The sequence below is a fragment of the Moschus berezovskii genome, chromosome 5 (genome assembly GCF_049115385.1).
Source record: "Moschus berezovskii isolate FMDL1 chromosome 5, NW_MosBer_1.0, whole genome shotgun sequence".
NCBI classification, from domain to species: domain Eukaryota; kingdom Metazoa; phylum Chordata; class Mammalia; order Artiodactyla; family Moschidae; genus Moschus; species Moschus berezovskii.
The window spans coordinates 105,639,385-105,645,276 of NC_142464.1; the positions used below are offsets into that span (position 1 = coordinate 105,639,385).

The following is a 5,892-nucleotide window of genomic DNA, read 5'->3' on the forward strand; positions in this document are numbered from 1 at the left end:
TCGGATGCTCCATCTGTTCTAAGTAAGCCTCCATTCTTAACCCAGCTAAGATGTGTGTGGGCTTCAAGAGCATCAGTGGGGATATAACATGGACAGCGAAGCCAAGAAGACCAGTTAGAGTGCACCCCAATACTTCATGGGGATAAAGGAGGCGGCAGAAGCAGCCCCAGCCCAGGGGCCATGGAGTATGGTGGCAGTGCCATAAAGGATGAATCCACCTTGGCCACTCGACCTCACAGAGCCAGATGAGAGCTGACGTCATTCACACAGCACACCTAGAACAGTGCTTGTTACCTCAGAAGTATGCGATGAACGTGAGCTATCCTTTTCATTGCCTTCCTGGTAGCTCAGCGGGTAAAGAATCGCCTGCAATGCAGGAGACCCAGGTTCGATCCCTGGGTGAGGAAGATCCCCTGGAGAAGGAAATGGCAATACACTCCAGTGTTCTTGCCTGGAGAATCCCATGGACAGAGGAGCCTGGCAGGCTACAGTCCGCGGGGTCTCCAAGAGTCAGACAGAACTTACCAACTAAACCACATTATTTTCGTTGGTTATCTGTGCTGAGCTCGCCTTCAGGCTGAATAAATGCTCTCTGTTAACGGCATTCACTATTCAGTCAGTGAAACACGTCTTCATTTCCAGAAGAAGTACAAAGTAATTTGCTGCAAAGTTTCTTTTCCACTTACTGCATTGACTTAATATCATTCCCTGGTGGCTCAGAGGTTAAAGCGTCTGCCTCCAATGTGGGAGACCGGGTTCGATCCCTGGGTCGGGAAGATCCCCTGGAGAAGGAAATGGTAACCCACTCCAGTATTCTTGCCTGGAGAATCCCATGAACAGAGAAGCCTGGTGGGCTAAGTCCATGGGGTCGCAAAGAGTTGGACACGACTGAGCAACTTCACTTCACTTCACTTCTTCACCACAGACCCTAAGATTAATTCTTATGCCATGACAAATTAGAGACACCATTTGCTATAATGGAGCAAAATTTGTAAAACCAAATTTGTTGTGGGTGAGAACAGGATGGTGATTTTGAAAGTAACTTTCCACATTCCTAGCTTTAAAATTTACCTGATTCCATGTATATGAATTAATATTTGATATTTGTTTTTCTCTTTCTGTCTTCTCTCTGTATGACAAGCTCTAAGTCTGTCCATGTTTCTACAAATGACCCGACTTCATTTCTTTTTATAGTTGACCAACATTCCATTCGACACATGCACCACATCTTGAGAAGCTACTGTATAACACAGGCAACTCAGCTCAGTGCTCTGTGATGACCTACAGGGGTGGGATGGGGTTAGGGAGTTGCAGAGAGGTCCAAGAGGGAGGGGCTATATGTATACTTATTCAGATCAGCTCAGTTCAGTCACTCAGTCTTGTCCAACTCTTTGCAACCCCATGGACTGCCACATGCCAGGCTTCTCTGTCCATCACCAATTCCTGGGACTTGCTCAAAGCCATGTCCATTGAGTCAGTGATGCCATTCAACCATCTCATCTTCTGTCATCCTCTTCTTCTGCCTTCAATCTTTCCCAGCATCAGGATCTTTTCCAATGAGTCAGTTCTTCACATCAGGTGGCCAAAGTATTGGAGTTTCAGCTTCAACATCAGTCCTGCCAATGAATATTCAGGACTGATTTCCTTTAGGATGGACTGGTTGGGTCTCCTTGCTGTACAAGGGACTCTCAAGAGTCTTCTCCAATACCAGAGTTCAAAAGCATTAATTCTTCAGTGCTCAGCTTTTTTATGGTCCAACTCTCACATCCACATATGACTACTGGAAAAACCATAGCTTTGACTAGACAGACCTTTGTCTGCAAAGTAATGTCTCTGCTTTTTAACATGCTGTCTAGGTTGGTCATAACTTTCCTTCCAAGAAGCAAGTGCCTTTTAATTTCATGGCCACAGTCACCATCTGCAGTTATTTTGGAGCCCAAGAAAATAAAGTCTGTCACTGTTTCCATTGTTTCCCCATCTATTTGCCATCAAGTGATCGGAACGGATGCCATGATCTTAATTTTTTGAATGTTGAGTTTTAAGCCAGCTTTTTCACTCTCCCCTTTCACTTTCATCAAGAGACTCTTCAGGTCCTCTTCACTTTCTGCCAAAAGGGTGGTGTCATCTGCATATCTGAGGTTATTGATGTATCTCTATAACCGATTCACTTTGCTTTACAGCAGAAACTAACACAACATTGTAAAGCAATTATACTCCAATAAAAGAATTTTTAATCAAATAGAAAAAGATATTTACTCAGATCCTTATCTCTAGTTACCTCTGGCCAGTTATTCCACTCTTGTCATTATGATAACATGTTATAACCACTATACCACATTCCCTGATTTTCCTCTCTATTTTCCTGAGTTCCTGTGATACCCTCAGGTGGGTGACAGGATTAGCTACGTTTGCTACAGAGGTGAAAGGGGGCACATTGCCACTGCCATGTAATGCCTGACTTCCAACAGCCTTTCATCATTAAGGAAACTAAAACTGGTGAACTTGGCCCCAGAAAGGCGAAAAGGATTTTCTTCTACACACCTGCCTCCCCTCAGCTCTCAGGTCTGCTTTAGTCAATATTTACCTGTCAGCCCATAACCTGTTGATGTGGATCTCAGAGGAATCGAATCGATCTGTTTTTCACCTACCTTGTTGGACCCTTTGTTAGCGATAGCTTTTGTGAGCTGAATGTTTTTAAGTGACAGACACAGTAGAAACTCTTTATGCCACAGACAAAGGGACTGAATTCACACTTCACTCAGGAACTTAACAACTGTGATCCATGGGACCAACATCACTTGTAGTTGCTCCTGATACCAGAAACAAGAGATGAACAGGGTATTGAACCTATCAAATCAATAGCTGTTATGAGAAGATCCTTCTGTACTTGATGACAAATAGTGCTTAAACACAAACACATTTAGGCAAACCTAAGTACTATGGAACCAATTTTATTGATTTGGCTTGTGGGATTTCTTCCCCCTCCTCCTCCTCTTCGTCGTCTTCTTTTAAATTAAGATGCCACTGCAGCTGGGCTTCCCAGGTGGCACAGTGGTAAAGAATCCGCATGCCAATGCAGGAGACACAAGAGACACGGGTTCTATCTCTGGGTCAGGAAGATCACCTGGAGGAGGAAATGGCTACCTACTCCAGTATTCTTGCCTGGAGAATCCCATGGTCAGAGGGGTCTGGTGGGCTACTGTCCATGGGGACACAAAGAGTCAGACACACCTGAGCAGCTATGCATGCACGCACACCATTGTAGCCAGTTAAGCTGACTGTGCTCCATTCCCTGTGGGGGCCCAGTGTCCAATGGCTGCAAATAGTAGCCTCCTTGGTCCACATATGCAACCTGTTCCCCGTACAGGTTGCCCTAAGCAACCTTGTATACAACTCTTTCCAGTGGACTTTCATGACTGGCATGCTGTTCCCAATCTAAGCTCCAGACATGTATGCACAGTGCCTCTGGAAAGCCCCAGGGTACACTGGCCAGTGTCCACATTGGCCAAGTCATGATGTCCATCCCCACTGAGATGCAGAACAAAGAGCCTGTGATTGAGACACTCCTTGGGGCCAAGTTCAAGTTCCCCAGCCACCATATCTTGGATCCACATCTCCAAGAAGAGGGCATTTACTAAGTTTAGCGCAGATGAACTTGAAAATGTGACAGAAGAGCAGCACATTCTGGATGGCTGGGGGGCCACATATTATATATACAGCCTTAATGGTGTACAACCCTCTGGACAAATGGCAGGCCCTGCACTCTTGAGAGTCTTGGAGCTGTCCCCTCCTTACCCACGTCCACCAATAAATCCTACTTTCTTATAAAAAATATAGATTGAGATGCCACACTGTAGTACATTTCATTGTTGTTGTTGTTTAGTCCCTAAGTCATGTCTGATTTTTTGCAAACCCATGGACTGAAGTATGCCAGGCTTCCCTGTCCTTCACTATCTCCCAGGGTTTGCTCTAACTCATGTCCGTTGAGTCAGTGATGCCATCCAACCATCTCATCCTTTGTCACCCCCTTCTCCTCATGCCCTCAACCTTTCCCAGCATCAGAGTGTTTTCCAATGAGTCGGCTCTTTGCGTCGGGTGGCCAAAGTATTGGAACTCCAGCTACATTCCCTAGTAGTACTTTGTATACTTTAGGCCTATGTATGACAGTTTTTCAAATGTATATGATGACTTCAATTGTCCTGAGGCTTTATCTTTATTTGGCCCCTCTTCCTTGGAGGATGATTTGTTTTTCCAACTGTGGCAAATAGATGGAGAAACAATGGAAACAGTGACAGACTTTATTTTCTTGGCTCCAAAATCACTGCAGATGGTGACTGCAGCCATGAAGTTAAAAGATGCTTGCTCCTTGGAAGAAAAGCTATGAACAACCTAGACAGCATATTAAAAAGCAGAGACATTACTTTGTCAAGAAACGTCTGTCTGATCAAAGCTATGGTTTTTCCAGAAGTCACGTATGGATGTGAGAGTTGGACTATAAAGCTGAGCTCCGAAGAACTGATACTTTTGAACTGTGGGGTTGTAGAAGACTCTTGAGAGTCCCTTGGATGGCAAGGAGATCCAACCAGTCCATCCTAAAGGAAATCAGTCCTGAATATTCATGGGAAGGACGGATGCTGAAGCTGAAACTCCAACACTTTGGCCACCTGATGTGAGGAACTGACTCATTGGAAAAGACCCTGATGCTGGGAAAGATTGAAGGCAGGAGGAGAAGAGAACTACAGAGAATGAGATGGTTGGATGGCATCACCGACTCAATGGACAAGAGTTTGAGTAAACTCCGGAGGTTGGTGATGGACAGGGAGGCCTGGCGTGCTGCAGTCCACGGCATTGCAAAGAGTCAGACATGGCTGAGCGACTGAATGAACTGACCTGAGTGGTTTTCCACCCACTTGCCCTCTGCCTTCACTACACTCTTATAGGGGCTATTTGGGAACAGAATAAACCAAAACTCACAGTTTCTTTCTAGAATCTTCCCCCTCAGTGTTCTGGAGGGTCTCAAAAGGGAGTCCTTCCCATCAGTGAACAAAAGTTGCATACATACAGAACAGATTTCCTGTAAGACCTTAGCAGGAATATTCAGTGACATTAATATGGTGAGATACAATCGCTCTAGTGTAAAGAAGCTACCTGCCAATGCAGGAGACCTAGAAGATGCAGATTTGATTCCTGTGTCAGGAAGATCTCCCAGAGAAGGGCATGGAAACCCACTCCAGTATCCTTGCCTGGAGAATCCCATGGACAGAGGAGCCTGGCAGATTACAGTCCATAGGGTCGCAAAGAGTCAGACACAACTGAAGCGACTTAACAGGAACACATGCACATAATCATTTCCAACAATACATATGTAAGAAATAAAACCAACACAGCCTGTTTAAGAGAAAGAGACTCTCAAGTCTACCAGTGGTAGCAATCCTCACTAACTGTAAAAAGTGGTCTGCTTTAAAAAACAAAAGCTAACAGACTGCGTATTACACCTTCATCACTCTGAGATAATCACTACTGAAATTTCACAGTGAGGTCCTCTAATTGTTTTTTTCCTGGTGCATTTTAAAGGATTATTTTGTAAGAATTCAAGGTATACAGACCTTGAGAAATACATAGCATTTGCTTAAAGTAAGGCCCACCTTCTTGCAGTCCAAGATGAGAAACCCACCAATCTAGAACAAAGGAAACCCCACAAGTTCTAAAGGCAAAGCCACAGTCAAGCATGGGTCAGCACATGTATATTAAGTGCCCGCTGGGCACCAGACTCTCTCCCTTGAAAGCGTTCTCAACACAGAGAGAAGCAAGAGAGGCAGTGTTGGTACAGTAGCCTTCACTGACTGCATCGCCGAGGAACATTTCATCCCTCACTGTAGAGTCGCTTCGCTG

General features: G+C 44.9%; 1 non-coding gene across 1 annotated transcript; it reads left to right on the plus strand.

The window, feature by feature from the left end:
* The first annotated feature begins 3,259 nt into the window (after positions 1-3,259).
* On the plus strand, positions 3,260-3,395 carry LOC129562223 (small nucleolar RNA SNORA70). The gene has a single exon (XR_008687143.2). It is a non-coding gene; the product is annotated as a small nucleolar RNA SNORA70 (small nucleolar RNA).
* The last annotated feature ends 2,497 nt before the right edge of the window (positions 3,396-5,892 follow it).